Source organism: Prionailurus viverrinus, chromosome D1 (genome assembly GCF_022837055.1).
Source record: "Prionailurus viverrinus isolate Anna chromosome D1, UM_Priviv_1.0, whole genome shotgun sequence".
Classification (NCBI taxonomy): Eukaryota; Metazoa; Chordata; class Mammalia; order Carnivora; family Felidae; genus Prionailurus; species Prionailurus viverrinus.
This window is the reverse complement of record NC_062570.1, coordinates 44304966-44326138: the sequence shown is the minus strand read 5'-3', so window position 1 is coordinate 44326138 and position 21173 is coordinate 44304966. Positions and strand designations below refer to the sequence as shown.

The 21173-nt window shown below is 35.4% G+C and overlaps 1 protein-coding gene across 1 annotated transcript in view; it reads right to left on the bottom strand.

The window, feature by feature from the left end:
• Nucleotides 1-21173, bottom strand: part of GRM5 (glutamate metabotropic receptor 5) — a 507658-nt gene that overhangs the window by 328268 nt on the left and 158217 nt on the right. The window lies entirely within an intron of this gene.

Genomic DNA, 21173 nt, shown 5'->3' with positions numbered 1-21173 from the left:
CTCCCTCCACTCATCCATGGCTGACTTTTGGAAGACTCAGAAGCCCAATTATATCTACATTTCTTTTTCTGATATAAAGGTCATGATACTTCAATTTTCGATACTTTTAGAGCATTTTAAGGCTTTATAAATCATAACAGGCTCATTTTCTGAGTTTCCAAAAGATTAGGTGGATAAGGGGGAAAGATTTTAAGAATATAGGAGCCTATTACAAGACAACCAAGCTATGGGGCACATAAGGATGTAACTAGCTTAACAATCAACTAGACCGAGGATTGGAATTTCACCATGAGGGGATCTCAAATGAATAAAGAAGTACAAGGCATTCAATTGCATTGGCTTCACTATATGAGTATAGTAGAGATAACTTATAAATACATATATCTGTATAACATTTTGATGTTTGAAGTCTGTTCATACAGATTATAGCTCACTGCTCCTTGTACCAACTCTGTGATAGAGGTAATATTATCTTCCAATTCCACTCACAACTGATAAAATTGAAGTTCACACTTAGCAAATAGGTGGCAGAGTCTTGGTTTAAACATAGATCTTCTCACTCCTGACCCTGTGTATGTTTTCCTACAGCACAGGTATTTTGCTGCAAATGAGATCCTCAGACACTGAGGGTGGTTTTTGTGTAGTTTTATCTTCATGAATAAACTGTAAAGGGCAGGGCAGGACAGTTTAAGTCCCGACCACAAATACTGATGGGACAGCTGCATCTTTCCTTTTTCTCCAGAAATAAAATAACAAGGAACCTTGATGATGATGGCAAGTGGGCAATATAGCTATTTTGCAATTAACAAAGTTTAAAGGACCCCCTCTGAAAAATGTGCCCAAGGGCCTTAATTACTAGCTTTACACTAATCTGAGTAATCTATTATTCTCTGGTTTATTTTTAGCGACCTCTATTTTTCAACTGACTATCTTGCACTTAATACTATCATTAATGCTGGGGTATTTGCATACATAATGTGAAATTAGGTACACAGTGATCGTGATGACAATAATAAAAGTTCTCAATATATTCACAGTTAAACAAGAAAAAATATCTGACAAACCCATAATCTTTAGCACTTCTCCCAACAACATTTTAACATTGTTTTTGTTTATACAGTAAATTATATGGAAGCAGCTTGTAATAGGGAGAGAATCTTGTTATTAGAGAGATCTGAGTTCTAATTTAGCTTGGACAGTCTCTCTAAATCTTGCTTTTTCACCTGAAAATCAGAGGTAACACTGCTTAATATATGGATATTTTGTATATTATATACGTTAAACATTATATCTAGTTTAAATATGATAAGAAATGCTTATAATTATTATTTTATAATTATATATAATTGTTATTATACAATATTATATATAACAATAAACATTATACATAATTATAATATATATTATAAAACAATATATGTTAAATATACAACAATTCTAATAGGTAGCCTGAACCCAATTAATTGCACCTATTGGGACTATAGAATGCTCTAGGTACAGTTAAACTGCTCTCTCCTGGAGCATCTAAAACAAATAATGGAGCAAACAGCATTAACACTCAACATTGGATTAAAGAATGAACTTAAATTAGTTGGGGAAATATGATTTTCTGAGAACAAAACGCAAGCAGTACTCTTTAAAACTAAAATAGGAAATAGTTTCATTATATGTGTGACATGAAAATTCTGCAGAATAATTTTGATTTAATAAAAGCAAGCCATGGTAATTTGGATATTAAAAATGGGAATATGTATTCCATTCATTCCAATAAAATTTGGAGGCCTGAAATGTTGAGATTTTCTGTAACTGATATAAAGACTGTATTGTGGAATTACACATTTAAAGATAAAGGAGAGGAGCACCTGGGTGGCTCAGTTAGTTAAGCATCCAACTCTTAATCTTGGCTCTGGTCATGATCTCAGTTCATGGAATCAAGCCCTGTGTTGGGCTCTGCATTGACAGTGTGGAGCCTGCTTGGGATTCTCTCTCTCCCTCTCTCTCTCTCTGCCCCTCCCCAGCTCATCTGGGCACACACTCTCCCTCTCTGTCAAAATAAAGACATATTTAAAATAAATAAATAAATAAAAATAAAGGTGAAACTATTAAAAAGTTCATAAATTTATTACAGGAAATGAAATAGATTCCAAGCAATGCACAGAATGAGAAAGAACTAAGGAAACAAAGCTTATTTTTCTAACAGGGAAATAAAAGTGACAAAGGAAGATATGGTGTCGAATATGAAAGTGGTTTGTGGCTTCATTTTAAGTAACTGGTAAAAGCAGGAAGGAATCCATCGTACAGTCTTTTAAACAGCAAAGGGCTGGTGATTTGGAATTATCTGAAGAAAATATAATCATAGCTTTACTGGACTCTTAGCTTGCACTACTTATAGTTGCAATGATGCAAATGCCTATTACTGATTTTCAACTTTATGAATCTACATATAGACAAAGTAAAAAACTCATTATGCAACAGAAATAAATCTGATGAACCTTTACAAAAAAATTAAAGAAAAAGATGATAGGTTGAGAAGTGTAAGTAGGGTGAGCTTGGGTGTTGAAATCCTTCACGCACAATCTGGAAGTCATGATTTAGAGAATGAAAGAGAAATGGTTAAGAGAATTGTTGGAATCTCAAAAATAAGAGACTGATCTATTAAGGTAATTATATTAAGGGAAGATACGTGAATTAAGAGATGTCTGTTGTCCATAAATTAAAAAGTAGGCACTAAAAAAGCATATGTTCCTACTCAGAAATATGAAGGTAAAAAAAAGAAAAAGAACCTTAAAATGCACTTTTTACCATTCTGTACTATTAGATTTTGAAAAATATAAAGTACAAGTTTGAGTGAAGAAAATTTAATAACATAATTTAAAGTTATTGAAATCGAAAAGAAGATATGGACAATTGTAAATAGTTGCTTTCACTGGTACTATTTGACCTATGTCATGTCGGCTGGAAGTACCTGCATCCATTTGGGCCTCCAAAGTGCACATTGAAAACAAAACTGGCTAAAGAATAAGTTTAAATCTTTCTTCTAACCTAAGATTATTTATTTGAACTTTATGTTTAAAGGCACTAAACAATCCTTTAGTATATAATGTATAATCAAAGATAACGGCTCTTTCAGATGGTACCAATCAGTATCAGTAACCACTGCTGTTACTGAGGCTTAAACATACTTTCATATTAAGGTAATAAAGTATGGCAATATAAACAGGATATATCTAGAAATGAAGAGATTTTCCTGGCACAATATACATTTGAGATATGGTTCACATTTATAAATTGTGTGTGTGTTGGGGGAAATTATCATAAGAATAAAAATTAAATTAATAGAATTATACTAAAAAGACTCAAATACTTTTCTTTGACATTTGTTTATTTTTTTTTCCATTGTACTCCTACCTCTCCCACCATAATCAGACCATCACTATTCCTTCCATAGACGCTTACATGGTAACATAACCTTTCACCATCTTCTGTCTTCCATTTATTCAAAACCTTACCAAATATTATGTTTACGGGTCTTATTTCTTACTATGCTCTTCTCTATGTCCCTTGGATGCCCAACACATTCCTACTTAATCACTTTTATTCATGATGCTCTTTCCACCTGGAATACCCTTTCCTCATGTCTCGATGTTGAAATCTTACCCATTCCTTCTGGTTCACCTCAACTGCCCAGACTGTATACTTATTTAGGATATAGACCATATCTCCATAACACTGCCCAGCATATACTCTTGGAACTAAGCTGACCTACTCAATTATCCTTTTCAAGGATCTTCCTACAGGGAATAGTGTAGCCTAGTTATTCATTTAATAAATATTAATGAATTAATTAAGTACAGATATAACACTAAGCACATGGTAGACTCTAGATATTTAAACATTTAGCCTATTTATCTATTTTATAATACTGAAGGTAATAATTTTTGTTACTTATAATTGTTAGAGAAGTTTATAATTGTGGTTCATTTACCTTATAACTACTTTTTAAAACATATTCATTCACCTTAGGAAATTATAATTCACTTTAAAAAAATATTGAGCTTGATGTTGCATATTAAAACATTTTTTTCCTTTCAGTTGGCTCAAATTATCATTTGTCAAAAAAGAAATGAAGATTCTCAATATAAACTGTGATTTAAAAATGTATTCCAATTGGCCTTTACTACTAATATCTAGTTGCTATTACAAACAATGTTTCTTTGTTTGTTTTTATTGACAACTACCAGTGAAGGAAAACACTGCGATTTCTCATGGGAGTTACTGCCTGGCATGATACCATCCCCCAGAATATGTGTGAATAGGATCAATAAATCAGTATCCCATCACCAGTTCCTGCTCTTTCATGGGGCCATAAATGTTCATCATGGGATCTTAGCCAAAACTGTCCTTGTTGAGTGGGCTATGTCTTAGTTCAACAAGTGGTTAACTAAAACAACTAGAAGGGGGAAAAGCCAGAGAGACAAACATCTCTTTTCACTGTATTACTATCTCTTTTATAAAGATGTTCTTCTTGGGGCGCCTGGGTGGCGCAGTCGGTTGAGCGTCTGACTTCAGCTCGGGTCACGATCTCGCGGTCCGTGAGTTCGAGCCCCGCGTCAGGCTCTGGGCTGATGGCTCAGAGCCTGGAGCCTGTTTCCGATTCTGTGTCTCCCTCTCTCTCTGCCCCTCCCCTGTTCATGCTCTGTCTCTCTCTGTCCCAAAAATAAATAAACGTTGAAAAAAAAATGTTAAAGATGTTCTTCTTTTTAAAAAAAATGTCTTCTCCCTCATTATAACCATCTGTGCAGTAAGTATAGCAATTCCAAATTCTATATTGCACTCATTTATGTTTGTCTCCTGCTACTAGACAATAAAGTTCTTCAAAGTATAGGCATTTATAATCCTTACAACAAAAACAATGTATATGTAGTACATATTTTTGTTCAATGAAAAGAAAGAAGGAAGTTAAGTGGCCCAAGGAATATTCCTAAATAGGCCCACAGAACTGAGATTTAGATGTTTGGGATGCTAGAGATACAATTAATGGGAAGATTTTAAAGCTAAAGGATTAGAGTACATAAAACATTATCATCTATCATGTACCCTTATCATGACTCCATGAATTATTATAAATGCCTCTGCTATGAAAACTTTTGCTAACAAACAGATTTACAAGTTTGCACCAATTATTTTAAACCCTACCTTGGAGTCTTTCTATGACATGACCCAGATAGCACAGCATTCAGTGTGATATAGGACATGATGATATCTTATTCAAAGTGTTTTATTATTGAAAGTACTAGAAAGATATCATTTAGAAAAATCACTTTAGGCATTACTCAAGGCATGGATTACTTAAGCAACATTTGAGAAATATTCCAATAGTGAATTCAGCAGAAAAAAAAAACTTAGAATTTGAACTATATATATAAAATATTATTTATGGGAATATTAACCAGGGCTACTGAATATGGTCAGAAAAATATGTACCGAGCAGTAGCAGAACAGTATACTACATTGGTGAGTTTTCTACTGGCTACCAGGAAAAAAGGCCACAAAAAGGAATTTGATCTTAAAAGCAAAGATACAATTTGACTTATACAAATCAATGCATGGCAGAGGACAGGAAAATAAATAATGAAAGAATACATGAGAGTTGTAACTGTCACATATGTTAAATACAACAACTCTGAATCCCATCTTTGGTTCTGTACTATAAGTTGCTGAGCCTTAGAATCAAAAGTTGTGAGATGTACACGCTCCTATAACTCTAATCCATATAACTGTGTTGAAATAATTGAGATAGACCAAACTGAAAGGGAACCAAATTTAGAAAAAAAATAAAGATCAAGTTTTAGAATTTATTTTTAAATATCTTTGAAATAGCTAAGTAGGAATGCCAAACAGAAAAATGAATAAGGACATTCTGGCTCAGAGAATAGAAATCTAAATTGGAACTATTGAGACCATTAGAATATGGACAGCAACAGTAAGAGATGAAATTGTAGGATGTGAAGGGAAGAGGGCTCTGATTATATCCAAAGGAATTCAAATATTTATGCATTAATTGAGAAGGAAAAGGTTACAGAGACAATGAAGAAGAAGAAACCAAGACAATGTATTGTCATGGAAACCATCATAACAAAATGCTTTGCATTTATTTTGTACATTAATTATGTGAATAGTAAAGTAAGACGGGAGAAGGTTGTATGTGAATGGGAGTAAAAGAATGAAGATAATATATTGACAACATTTTGAAACACTTGGCAGTGAAGAGAAGCAAAGAGGAATGGTGGTGATTGGCAGAGAATGTGGCAATCAAAGGAAAAATTTTGTTTATTTTTAGATAGGGGTACCTCAGGTGAAAGGCTTATCCCAAGACAGAGTAAGTACTCAATATATGATCATTTTTACCACCACCACCACCATCATCATCATCAATCTAGATCATTTGGCATTAACTGGTAAAAGGTTAATAATAATGTTATTGGTCGCTTCCAATATTACTACTAATAATAATTTATTAATAATTATTTAAACCAACCAATTCTTGAGGTGGCTATTATTTCTCACATTTTTAAAGTATTTATGCTAAGGAATTTGTGAAATAACTGATAGCTTCATCTGTCAAACTTAAAAGCCTAGGCTCTCTTCCTACAGCATATTATATCCTTAAAGCATTGAGTGAGAATTGCTCATTTAGTACTGTGGTTCTTCCAAAAGGATTTACTCACCACTAAATGTTTCATTTGAAACCTATGCTTGATACTATTGAACAGAATTAATCTCAGCAAACATACATTGTTTAACAAGTGTTTTGCCTAATGACTAAATATATGATAGACATATATGGTTTAGCACTAAATGATCTAATCCACATCACTGCTGAGAATTGGTGTTTAAATATCAAAGCCTTCCTATGAAACATACATGCTTAATTACAGCTTTTCTATAGACAAAGGCCTGTAAAATAAGAGGGGGATTTTGGAAATAGACTTGCCATATCATCTGTTATTTGTTACTTAACTAAATCTTTGCTGGTAAGGGAAGAATGACTGCAGAGGGACAGAAGGAAGATAAAAAAAAAAACTTGTTTTTCTATCAAAAATTCCGCAGTGTTGTAATTATTACCTTGTTATTGTAGCTGAAATTGAGATTTGCAAAATGAAAAGTATCACTTTATTAATAATCTTAAAAATAATGGAGTTGTCGACTTATTTCGTTTTCTGACTATTCTTCCTAGAGGAAAATAAAAAAAAGCCGAGACAGAAATTATGACCCAGATTCCTGCTCTAACCCTCCAGAATTCAACTTCCTTCTTTTTTGTAAGCTGTCAACTTCACAGCTAAAGCCTGCGGTGCATGTCTCATTAAGAGTGATTCCATTTCCTCAGAAAGGACAAACCTCTATATAGAACTGTGTGTCAATGGGTCGGGTGAGTTGGTGAGTTATTCATTTTGCCTGTTTTAGCTCACAAGTCACCTATGATCCTGGATTCTAACTGGATCTAATGGCAACCCGGAAATTCCCCCATCTCAGCTGAAGGCAGAAAATCTCTGCAGCACAGCCAAAGCTGTTCAAGCTTGACAGACTTTGCTGAAAAGAAGTAACTTCTCTGACAGCAGCTCCCTGGCCTGCCACTGCCTTCTCCAGTTTATATCTGTCCTATCTGGCTTCTGCGGTTGTTAGATTCTGTCTGGAAGGACTATAACTCCCACAATACAGACAGCAGGGACTCAGTTTAGAAATATCTGTCTGGACATCATTTACTGCAGGACTGAGAAATGAGCAGAAAGAGTTGGAATGTAGTGCAATGGCTGTGGTGTCATTGCCAAATTAAGCTTCTTTCAGGAGTTGGCCAACCATGCAATATGTATTCTAGGATTATGGTCTTGGTGACAGTTTTCTGTAGTTCAGACCTATGCTGTCCATTATGGTAGTCATTGGCCACATGTGGCTATAGAGCATTTGGCATATGGCTAATTCAAATTAAGATATTCTGCCATGTTAAAACAAAATAGATTTCAAGGACTACATGATAAAATAATGTAAAAATCCCCATTAATACTTTATGATATGACATGTTGAAATGATAAAATTTTTGATGTCTTGGGTTAAAGTGTGTTTTTAAAATTAATATCACTTGTTTCTTTTTACCCTTTCTTAAAATTACATACACACAATTATATACTCATATCTTTATTCGAGAGTACTGAATTATACATTTAGAGAATATTGACATCCTGTATATTTCAGCTAGAATCTAAACCTCTTAGAACACTTTATGATACCCAGGATTTTTTATCATCTAGTGTCTAATCTTTTTCTCTAGACTCACTGCCTGCATTTTCTTTATGCATATAGCACATGCTTCAGCCACACCAAAGAATATACCGATCGCCAAATACACCATGTTTTTTCACATCTCTAGATTTCACACACTCCTTTTTCCTGAGATATTCTTCTGTGTAGCTAATTCTGGCTCATACTCAAGACTCAGAGGAAAATGACAGAACTCCCTAACCCTCCAGATCTAAATATAAACCCTCTACTGTGCTCTCACTGACCACCTCCAATATCAGAAGATTTTTCATGTTTTATTGTAATTATTCATTTGTTTGACTCTCTAAAAGACTACGAACTAATCAGCAAAAGGGATTACATCTTAATTACCCTTTTTCTCTAGAGTTTAGGCAGCCTAAGTATTTGTTCAAAAAATGTAGTCTAGAAAATGAGTATAAACTTTTCCCCCAGGTTTACTGACACGTAATTGAGATATAACATTGTATAAGTTTAAGGTGCAAATGTGATGAGTTTATATATATATATATATATATATATATATATATATATATATATGAAAATGATTACTATAATAAAGTTAGTTAACATATCCATCACTTCACATAGTTTATTTTTGAGGAGAATATTTTAAGATCTACTCTCTTAGCAACTTTGAAGTATACAATGTAGTATTGTTAACTACAGTTGCTATGTTGTATATTAGATCCTCAGAATTTATTCATCTTATACCAGCAAGTTTGTACCCTTTGACAAACATCTCCCCATTTCTCCCACCCCTCTGCCCCAGCAACCACCAATTTACCCTTTATTTTTCTGAGTTCAGCTCCTTTAGATTTCACGTGTAAGTCAGATCATACAGTATTTGTGTTTCTCTGCTTATTTTCCTTAGCATAATGCCCTCCAGGGTCATTGATTTCTCATTTAAAAATTATTGTGGAGCATCTATTATAAACAGCTGTGCAAAGCAGCTCTGCTATTGAAGTTGCTCTGCACTCGCTGTCATCCAAAGGGGCTGAGCTGGACTAAGATAAAGTCTATGGTGAAGGGCTGCACAGCTCAGGAACCTGCACCTTGGGTAGCATAAGGGGACAGTTTTTGAAACTTGTTATTCACCTTATCACCTGCATGGTCTTGGAGAAACCACATAACTTTTTTTCTGATTTTTTTCTCTGTATCTATAAAATGATATGCACTCTAAGGATCCTTTAAGCTTTAGACCTGCATTTTATGTGGTTTTGTTATATTGTAATAATTATGAAGAGAATTGTAACCATTTTCTCCATTCCTTTTACATACAGTTGCTCCAAATTCCATTTTCAATGTCTCACAATATGTATTCTGAGCCTTAAGGATAATTCCTAAGTTAAGTTTTCTTTGTAAATTTAGATGTTTCAAGAATCAAAACTTCTACTTGATGCAGAGTTAATGGAAAGGTATCAGATAAAATGTCTCTGGTAATATATGAAAAATAGTCTTCATCAAAGTGGGAAATTTTGCAATTTATTTAACTATACTGAATTCAATCATCTGTTCTACCTATACTTTCTGGACATCATATCAAGTATTAGTTGGTCTTTTTTAGATATCTCATTCTTCATAAGATCTGCTTAGTCTGATAAGGCTTTTTTCTTTTTGTCTCCTTAATGTTCTTATGTCAATTTGTTAAAAGATTCCAACAGCTCAATAAACTCTCCACCAGACAAAATATATTCGTTTTTATATGTGTCAAACCAAGGGAGAACTAAACTTCCTAAATATATTTCTAAAAGAATTAAAACTGCTGATAAAAAAAATAAAAATAAAATTGTTGATCATAACTGGAAACCTACGGGGGGAAATGTACATTTCCTTGTAAATGAGATGTGTGTGTGTGTGTGTGTGTGTGTGTGTGTGTGTGTGTACCAAAAATTCCCTAGGAGTGTCTAAGTGTCTGTTTTAAGGCAAGGGAAAAAGCTCCTGGTCTAGGACCATGGAAGCTGTAATTTTAGATCTCATTTAAACAAAAGCCCAGTTTCAAGCATTAGTAAGTTGACTCTAGGTTTTATATACTTATAAATGCCACTAAAAATCTTGCTTGATATGGGGGAAAGGGAGGGGTAGGTGGAGGAAGATTAACTCAGTTTACTAGCTTCTTAATCTTGGGTAGTTTCCATGGATCCCAGATTCAATACTTTTAAGAGAAATAGGTTCCATTTCACTCAATATCCAAGCATTTGTTGAAATAAATAAATAATAAATAACTATATAGGTCTGACAGGTGTGAAGTGTTGTCTGTTAATATAATATCAATTAACATATAGAGGACTGATATAAGAATGTCAATATATATGTATATGCATATGTGTGTATATATTTATATAGCTATATGATACACACACACACACACACACATATATATATATATATATATATATATATATATATGTTCATATGCATACATAAGATGTAGGCAGAAGAGTTTAAAGAAAGAAGAGATTGTTTCTAATTGGACACATCAGGTGACTTATAAATGACATCCTTTTGTTCTGTTTTCTCCTTCCGTTATGTCCAGGTAATTAATTTATTATTTTAATTTTAATTATTTTTTGAGTGGAGTTCACAAACAATGCTACATTAGTTTCAGGTATACAACAGAGAGATTCAACTTCTCCATACATTATGCTATGGTCACCACATTTGACATGGTAAATAGCTTAGTTACACCTCATTTCAAATGACTACTTTAGTCACATGAAGTATACATTATCAAACTTTTCTCCATCTGCCCCACATGATTATGGGAAAATAATAACGTAGGGCTGAGGGAAACCAAGAGAGAGACATGGAAGGAAAGGAAACCAATACAAGAGTGGATTACTGAGGCTACTAGATTGCTCATTTTGTTGGGCCATCTTTCAGGAAGCCATATAAAGAATGCTTCTCAAGGCCATGTTGAGGAGGAAGGCAGAAGAATATGTTCACAGTCTTTCATTTGCCAACAGTTAGAGATTACTTCCTCAGGGCATTATTTTCTCTGATCTTCTCCCTTATCATGAGCTGGTTCCAAGCAGTCTGCCTTAGCACAGCAAGGGAGCTCCTAAGTAGAATATAAGAGGGATGTGGAGAAAACACAAGGTGATACACTACTGATCTGTACCCATGTGAAATTATTACAAGTCCATGAAGGGTTGGTTATTGTATTGTTGGCCGGGGAATGAAACTAAGAACAAAGGCCTGGAAACAGAGGAAACCAAGAAGATTTGAAATGGTATCTTAAGTGATATCTGATATTGGGGAGGTAAAACACTGGGGTTAATTTTTTAATGTTTATTTATTTATTTTGGGAAAGACAGAACATGAGCAGTAAAGGGGCAGAGAGAGAGAGGAAGAGAGAGAATCCCAAACAGGCTCTGTGCTATGGGGCTCAATCTCACAACTCATGAGATCATGACCTGAACTGAAACCAAGAATTGGACAATCAACCAACTGAGGCAACCAGGCACCCCAAGCATTGGGGTTATTTAAATTATTTGCAAGTGCTTCTGGTTTTTGTTTTTGTTTTGTTTTGTTTTTTTGTTTTTGTTTTTTTTTTTTTGAGCTTTCGACGAGGTGTTTGCTTATCTCCCATGATATGAGGGATGCTTGGTGGTAAATGTTTAACAACTACCTCTCTGAAGGGAAATGTTTTCTGTGTGTATGTGTTACAAATACTACTGATTATAAAATTCATGTAGCACACACTTTAAAAAATAATGAAATGCACAAGTTCTTTATTATAAATTCCATATAGCCAATTAACTTTCACAAAAGGCTTTCACTGAATTTTGCTAAAATCTTATATCCACAGGTAATGTATGTTTACAATTGACCAGTGCATTTTTTATATGAATATTAACTGAAATTTTTATATATGTTAATGTGTTTGATAAAAGTGAAGCCAAATAATTGTACTTAGAACTCTGCTTACCGATCAATGATGCAAATAACTTATTTGCTGAATCGCAAAATGGTTTCAAATGCTAGAAGAATATTTTTTATATATTGTGCAATCACAATGTTATGGTTACAGATTTGACAAACTTAAGTTTAATCTGAATGGTTAAGATTTTCTCCATCATTTTAAGTCCAGACAATAAAAAACAAGCCCTGGTTTTTAGTTTGCCAATCTCTACAGTGTAAATATTCCCACCATGACCAATTTCAAGCTACTGATATGAGGTCGGTAAAAATGGAGTTGGAAGGGAATGCACAGTAGCATACCAATATAGTATATTGACCATATAACTACTGTCACTGTAAATAGCCTAAAGTGTACAGAAAACTAAAATGTGGTCAAATAATTAGTAATAATCTGTTTTCATTAGAATTTATTGATAATTTAATTTTTAAAAATTTATTTAATTATAAATTAAATAATTCAATTTTTAATAATGGCTAAGCTTAACAATAGGCTACTGAAAATATAAAAATTCTCTTATGCATACCTCTATGAACTGTTGCCAGCACACAATGGATATGCCAATAAAATCTTTTAAGATTCTGCTAGCCAATGGTCTCTGTTATTTTTGGTTATTCTAGGACTTTGAAGAGGCCATTGAGGTTACAGTGCCTATAATTCAGACTCCTTTGAAAAGATTCAATACTGTAAAGGTGAAAGTTTAATGGTGGAAAAAGGAATATTATATCACTTCTGACTGGGTTCAGTAAAAGGCCTGCACATGAAGTAGAATTAAGTTGGGTCTTACAGAAGGAATGGATTTGGTCAATTGGGAGATAGCATTCCAGATGGAGTTAAAAGAACAAGCACAGGTTGAGATGGATAAGCATGTGATAAAGACCCAATCTTCCCACCTCAGAGGTGACAAAAAGGACCAGATCCAGGCCAGGATCACGATGGGGAGGTCCTAACTCGACAGATAAAGAGGCACAATGAAAAGGGTTTGAGAGAGCAGATGACATCTGCATTGCACTTAACAAAGAATACCTTAATGGGGCGCCTAGATGGTGCAGTCAATTAAGTGTTTGACTCTTGGTTTCAGCCCAGGTCATGATCTCATGGTTTTAAGTTTTGCACTGGGCTCTGTTCTGACAGTGCAGAGTCTGCTTGGGTTTCTCTGTCTCCCCCTCTCTTTCCCTCCCCCACTAGTGGTGTCTCAGTCTCTCTCAAAATAGATAACTAAAAAAAACCATTTTTTTAACATTTATTCATTTTTGAGAGACAGACAGTGACAGAGCATGAGAGGGGGAGGGACAGAGAGAGGGAGACACAGAATCCAAAGGAAGCTCCAGGTTCTGAGCTGTCACCACAGAGCCCAACGCAGGGCTCGAACCCATGGACTGCGAGATCATGACCTGACCTGAAGTCAGATGCTTAACCAACTGAGCCACCCCCACACACCCCATAAACTAACTTTTTTCTTAAAAAAAAAAAAGAAAGAAAGAATACTGTAGTAATGACACAATACAGTGGAGTGGTGGTCTAAAGAGAAATGATAGAGTAATGTAATTACAAAATTTAGAAGTAAAAAGGGAATGAATTAGGATGGTGATAAAGGAAACAAAAACACAATGGTGTGCAGGGCCTACTTTGTAATATAACTCAGAGGGAGTTCATGTGGAATATAAAGTGAATGATGGTCTTTGGGATTATGCTATGTGCTCTTTAAAAAACTGACAAATGATTACTTCATGTGAGACTAGAGAGAAAGCAGGAAGCCTACTTAGGAGGTTAATGGGGTGAGAAATGGGGGTAACTTAAAAGTAGTGTCAGTGGACATTATATCCATGGGCTGAATTATGTGTCCCCAAAATTTATATGTTGAAATATTAACCCTCCAGTATCTCAGAATACTACTGTATCTGGAGACAAAAACTTTCAATAATGAAGGTAAAATGAGGTCATATGGGTGGTCCCAAATCTGATATGATTTATTTCCTTATAAAAAGAAGTGATTAGGACACAAGCACGCACAAAGAGAAGATGATGTGAGGACACAGGGAGGAGACAGCCATCCACAACTCCAGGCCCTAAGGAGGACAGCCCACTTGACACAGGCTTCCAGCCTCCAGAAGTGTGAGGAAACAAGTTTCTGTTGTTTAAGCCACCTATTTTATGGTTCTTTGTTAGGCTTCCCAAGCAAACGAATGCAACCCTCTGCAGCCATCCTTAGGCAGGATAAAAAGTAATATAATTTTGTGATGAGAGGAATCATTTTTGGAAAAGACGCTGGTGTCAGTAATATATAGAGTTTGATTCTTTCATCAGCAATTTCCAAAATGCATGAGTCTAGACAAATTATTTCAATGTCTCTGAGCTTTAGTTTTTTTAAATCACATCACATATAATACAACAGCCACCAGCCCAGTGTCTGGCACAAAACAGATACAACAAAAGTTAGTTGTTAGTTCTCTCCTAGTTTTTTCTTCATAACAGGTAGTCACATTACAGTCAAATTACAGAGAACAGCTCTAAAGTTAGACTAAGTTTAAATCTCACTTGAATTAATCAAACCTGGGTTCATATTCTGGCTCTATCACTTATCGGCATTTGGGCAAGTTACTTAATCTCTCTAAACCTTTGTTTCCTCATTGATAAAATTCTCACAAAGTGATTATTAGGATTAAATGTGATTTTGTATGTGAAATGCTTAGAACATAAATAGTGCTGAATACATAAAAATGACCCAGCAAGTATTAATATTACTAATCACATAAAATTTTTATAAGTTCTTTTTCCTAGACACTGGTATTTGCCATGACTGTCTATGACCAACTCTTCTCAATAGAAATTCTTCCTTCATGGGGGGAGGGGGGGGGCGCCTGGGTGGCTCAGTCGGTTAAGCATCCGACATCGGCTCAGGTCATGATCTCACAGTCCGTGGGTTTGAGCCCCGCGTCAGACTCTGTGCTGACAGCTCAGAGCCTGGAGCCTGTTTCAGATTCTGTGTCTCCCTCTCTCTGACCCTCCCCCATTCATGCTGTCTCTCTCTTTCTCAAAAAATAAACATTAAAAAAAAATTTTAAAAAGAGAAATTCTTCCTACATGGTTTACCTCTATTCTCAAGGCTTCAGCTAACACCAATGGCTCCTAATGTATATTTCCAGTTAGATACCTGGCAAATGTTAATTCAACTATTGCCAAGAATTCTTCTGTGAAATTTAAGACTAAAGCTGTTCATTAGATATGGTGATGCACTGAATGTTCAGTAGTATTGCTACAAAGTAACAACATTTTAGTGTTTCTTAAAAACATGATCTCTATCCCTATTGCCTATGTAAGCACCTCACATAGCAAATTAGAACAGAAATAACCTCTGTCATCAGGGAACTTAATAGCTAAAGCATCTTGATTGGATTCACCCAGTGTTTTAATAAAATCACTCACGGTCCAATTCTCTTGTCCTCATTTTGTTGCTGATGAAATCCCAGGATAGTACCAAAGTGTTGGCTTTTTTCACTCTGTTGCACTAATGTCTGCTCTTTTCCCCATACTCTAATCCTTTAATCATACCTTTGGGATACTAGAGTGTAGTAAACCATTTGGGATGATCTAACACATAGGAATAGCAAGTTATTCTCTGAAGCACATGAAGACTGCCAATGTGGCTTATTTCCTCCCTGTCCCTCAAGGTATCTTTGATTCCTCCCAAGGCTCCATGGGGCACTCCTGGCTAAGAGAAATCCTTGAGATGGAATTCTTGTCTATTTTCAGCTTTTCATTTAAAAAGCAAGTTAGATTTAGAAACGATTTTAGGATTCAAGACTATGCTGGGTCATGAACTCATAGAACTAAGGGCCAGCTATGAAAAAAGTAAATGATGATGGTCCTGCTTTAATAAGAACCCATTATTATTGATACCAACACGGTATCTTGGAAACCCTTATCTGGCAACAGATTCCTCTGCCTGTTTACTCGAGATGAGCATTTAATCTGCTGATACTTGCAATTCCTTAGCCCCTTGGCCTCAGTGATTGGCCTAAAGGGGTGAGATGTTACCTAAACTGGTCACCAGGTCTTTTGCTTGGATTTTCAAACTCAATTTCAAAGTTAATCTAGGGGATATCTTTCTTGTCAGAAAAATGTCTTGATTCTCTGCAAAAATGTGAGCCAAGAGTAGTCAGCATGGTTATAGATTGCACAGAGGTATTAGAACCTTAGTTAGGCCATAAAGGAAGGTTAAAAAAAGAAATAAGGCAGAGAGGAGGAGTTAAGATGGCAGAGAAGTAGGGGGACCCAAAACCTTCAAACGCACCTATTTTGAGGTCAAATCACTTGAACACCCAGGAAATCGATTTGTGGAATGGCAGAAGGATCTCCACAGTTGGAGGCAGTCAGCTTGGCAGGCTTATTTTAGCAAACAAATCAAAGCACACCTCGTAAAGGTCCAAACAGTCCCCACCAAGAGCAAGGAGGAGCTCTGCAGAGGACTGACCAGTGGGGAAGAGCAGCCAAAACGCAACAGCAGAGTGTACATGGCATACATCAGAAATACTTCTTGAAGCGCCAGGCCCTGGACAGTGTATGGCCCATTTTTTAAGAAAGAAATTTACCCAAAATGACAAGATGGAAGAATTCTCCCCAAAAGAAAGGTCAAGAAGAAATCATAGCCAGGAACTTGCACAAAACAGACGTAAGCGATGTATCTGAACAAGAATTTAGAACAACAGTCATAAAACTAATAGCTGTGCTTGAAAAAAGTAAAGAGGGCACCAGAGAAACCCCTGCTGCAGGACCTAAAAACTAATCAGGCTGAAATAAAAAAATGCTGAGATGCAGTACCAACTGGGAATAGTCACAATGAGGATTGGAGAAGCAGAGAAGAGAATAGGTGATGTAAAAGATACACTTGACCAGATGGAGTTAACAGATATATTCAGAAGATTTCATCCTAAAGCAACAGAATACACATTCTTCTCGAGTGCACATGGAACATTCTCCAGAATAGATCACATACTGGGTCACAAATCAGCCCTCAACAAGTACAAAGTGAAAAATTTTGGAAAGACCATGAATACTTGGGGATTTAAAAAAAACATCCTACTAAAGAATTAACGGGTTAACCAAGAAATTAAAGAAGAAATTAAAAAGTACATGGAAGCCAATGAAAAAGAAAACGAAAACACGATAGCCCAAAACCTCTGGGATGCAACAAACAGGGTCATAAGAGGGAAGCATACAGCCATCCAGGCCTTCTTAAAGAAGGAAGGAAGGTCTCAAACATAAAACCTAACCTTTACACTTAGAAGAGCTGGAAAAAGAATAGCAAATAAAGCTCAAAACCAGCAGAAGAAGGGAAATACTAAAGATTAAAGCAGAAATCAATGGTATATATATATATAACCCACAGAAAAGATCAATGAAAACAGGAGCTGGTTCTTTGAAAGAATTAACAAAATTGCTAAACCTCTAGCCAGGTCGATCAAAAACAAAAAGGAAAGGACCCGAATAAATAAAGTCACAAATTAAAGAGGAGAGATCACAACCAACACCACAGGAAAACACAAACAATAAAGAGAATATTATGAGCAATTATATGCCAACAAATTGGGCAATCCAGAAGAAATGGAAAAATTTGTAGAAACATATAAACTACCAAAACTGAAACAGGAAAAAATAGAAAAATTGAACAGATCCATAATCAGTAAGGAAATTGAATCAGTAATCAAACATCTCCCAACAAACAAGAGTTCAGGGCCAGATGGCTTTCCAGGGGAATTCTACCAAACATCTAAAGAGGAGAAAATACCTATTCTTTCAAAGCTGTTCCAAAAAATAGAAATGGAAGAAAAACTTTCAAACTCATTCTATGAGGCCAGCATTACCCTGATTCCAAAACCAGACAAAGGACCCACCAAAAACGAGAACTATAGACCAATTTCCCTGATGAAAATGGAAGCAAAAATTCTCAGCAAGGTACTAGCGAATCAGATCCAACAACATTAAAAGAATTACTCACCACGATCAAGGGGGATTTATTCTTGGGATGCAAGGCTCGTTCAGTATACACAAATCAATCAATGTGATACATCACATTAATAAAGGAAAGGATAAGAACCATGTGATCCTCTCAATAGATGCAAAAAAGTATTTGACAAAATACAACATCTTTTCTGAATAAAAACCCTTAAGAAGTAGGGATAGAAGGACCAGACCTCAAGTTCATAAAGGCCATATACAAAAAACCCACAGCTAATATCATCCTCAATGGGGAAAAACTGAGAGTTTTCCCCCTAAGGCCCAGAACACAAGTATGTCCACTCTCACCACTGTTATCCAACATAGTATTGGAAGTCCTAGCCTCAACAATCATGCAACACAAAGAAATAAAAGGCATCCAAATCAGCAGGAGGATATTAAACTTTCACTCTTCACAGATGACATGATACTCTATGTGGAAAACCTAAAAGACTACACCAAAAAGCTGCAACTGATACATGAATTCAGAAAAGTCACAGGATATAAAACCAAGGTACAGAAATCGTTGCATTTCTATGCACCAATAATGAAGCAGCAGAAAGAGAAATCAAGGAATCTATCCCATTTTCAACTGCACCAAAAGCCATAAAACGCCTAGGAAAAACCTAACCAAAGAGGTAAAAAAAAATATGTATATACACTGATAACTATAGAAAGCTTATTAAGGAAACAGAAGTAGACACAAAAAATGGAAAAAAATTTCATGCTTATGTATTGGAAGAACAAATATTGTTAAAATTTCAATACTACCCAAAGCAATCTACATATTCAATGCAATACCTATCAAAATAACACCAGCATTCTTCACAGAGCTAGAAAAAGTAATTCTAAAATTTGTATGGAACCAGAAAAGATCCTGAATGCCAAAGCAATCCTGAAAAAGAAAACCAAAGCTGGAGGCATCACAATCCTGGACTTCAACTGTGTATTACAAAGCTGTAATCATGAAGACAGTAATGTATTGGCATAAAAACAGACACTCAGGACAATGGAACAGAATAGAGAACCCAGAAATGGACCCACAAATGTATAGCCAAGTAATCTTTGACAATGCAGGAAAGACTATCCAATGGAAAAAATGACAGTCTCTTCAGCAAATGGTCTTGGGAAAACTGGACAGCAACATGCAGAATAAACCTGGACCACTTTCTCACATGATACACAAAAATAAAATCAAAACAGATGAAAGACGTAAGTGTAAGATAGGAAGCCATAAAATCCTAGAAGAGAAAACAGGCAACAACCTCTTTGACCTAGGCCACAGAAACTTCTTATTTGACATGTCTCCAGAGGCAAAGGAAACAAAGCAAACATCAACTATAGGGGCATCATCAAGATAAAAACTTCTGCACAGCAAAGGAAACAATCAGCAAAACTAAAATGCAACCTATGGAATGAATGGGAGGAGATATTTGCAAATGACATATTATATAAAGAGTTAGTATCCAAAATCTATAAAGAACTTATCAAACTCAACACCCAAAAAACAAATAATCCAGTGAAGAAATGGGCAAAAGACATGAATAGACACTTCTCCAAAGAAGACATCCAGATGGCTAACAGACACATGAAAAGATGCTCAACATCATTCATCATCAGGGAAATACAAATCAAAACCACAATGAGATACTACCTCACACCCGTCAGAATGGCTAAAATTAACAACTCAGGCAACAACAAATGTTGGTGAGGATGTGGAGAAAGAAGAACCCTTTTGCACTGTTGGTGATGTAAACTGGTGCAGCTACTCTGGAAACAGCATGGAGGTTACTCAAAAAATTAAAAATAGAACTACCCTACAGTTCAGCAACCTCACTAGGAGGTATTTATCCAAAGGATACAAAAATACTGATTTGAAGGGGGACATGTATCCCAATGTTTATCACAGCACTATCAACAATAGCCAAATTGTGGAAAGAGCCCAAATGTCCATTAACTGATGAATGGATGAGGAAGATGTGGTATAAATATATAAAATGGAATATTACTCAGTGATCAAAAAGAGTGAAATCTTGCCATTTTCAACAATGTGGATAGAACTATAGTGTATTATGCCAAGCAAAATAAGTCACTCAGAGAAAGACAAATATCATATTATTTCACTCATTGTGGTATTTAAGAGAAAAAACAGATGAACATAGAGGAAGGGAAGGAAAAATAAGATAAAATGAGAGAGGGAGGCAAATCATAAGAGACTCTTAAATAGAACAAACTGAGTGTTGCTGGAGGGGAGGGAAGTAGGGGGGTAGATTAAATGGGTGACTGGCATTAAGGAGAGCACTCGTTGGGATAAGCATTGGGTGACATGCAAGTGATCATCACTGATTTCTACTCCTAAAACCAACACTACACTGTATGTTAACTACTTTGAATTTAAAAAAAAAAAGAATAAAAAAAATGAAATACTTTAGTAGATGAGACGGGATTCCAGATATGGGAAAGAACTTCATTTGGAGTTGAGCAAGGATAGCAGATATGAACTATATTACTGGTTGTTATCTGATTTTTCTAAATTACAGGGTCCATGTGTGTTAGCAATAGGAGAAAGCACTAAAATACAGGACTGTTTTAAATCCAGGTAAAGAGTTTCAACCTAATACAGCAGACAATGAAACCATTTTTTGTTCCAAGCAGGAACGTTACAGAATGAAAATAGCATTTTAAAAATATTTTCCTGGAAGTGATTTTAGCAGTGACTAGCGACAAGAACACAGTGAGAGATCTCCTGAGAACCTGCTGAAGGAAACCAATTATGAGATAACAAGAGCCTGAGATTGGACATGGACAGCAGGAATGGAGACGAAAGAGTTAATTGTAAAGGCACCTCTAAGAAGAAAACAGTGTTGGTTACATGGAACACTAGAACATAGATCAGACCTCAGAGTGCAAAGACAAAATGAAATTAGGAGGTTTAGATAAT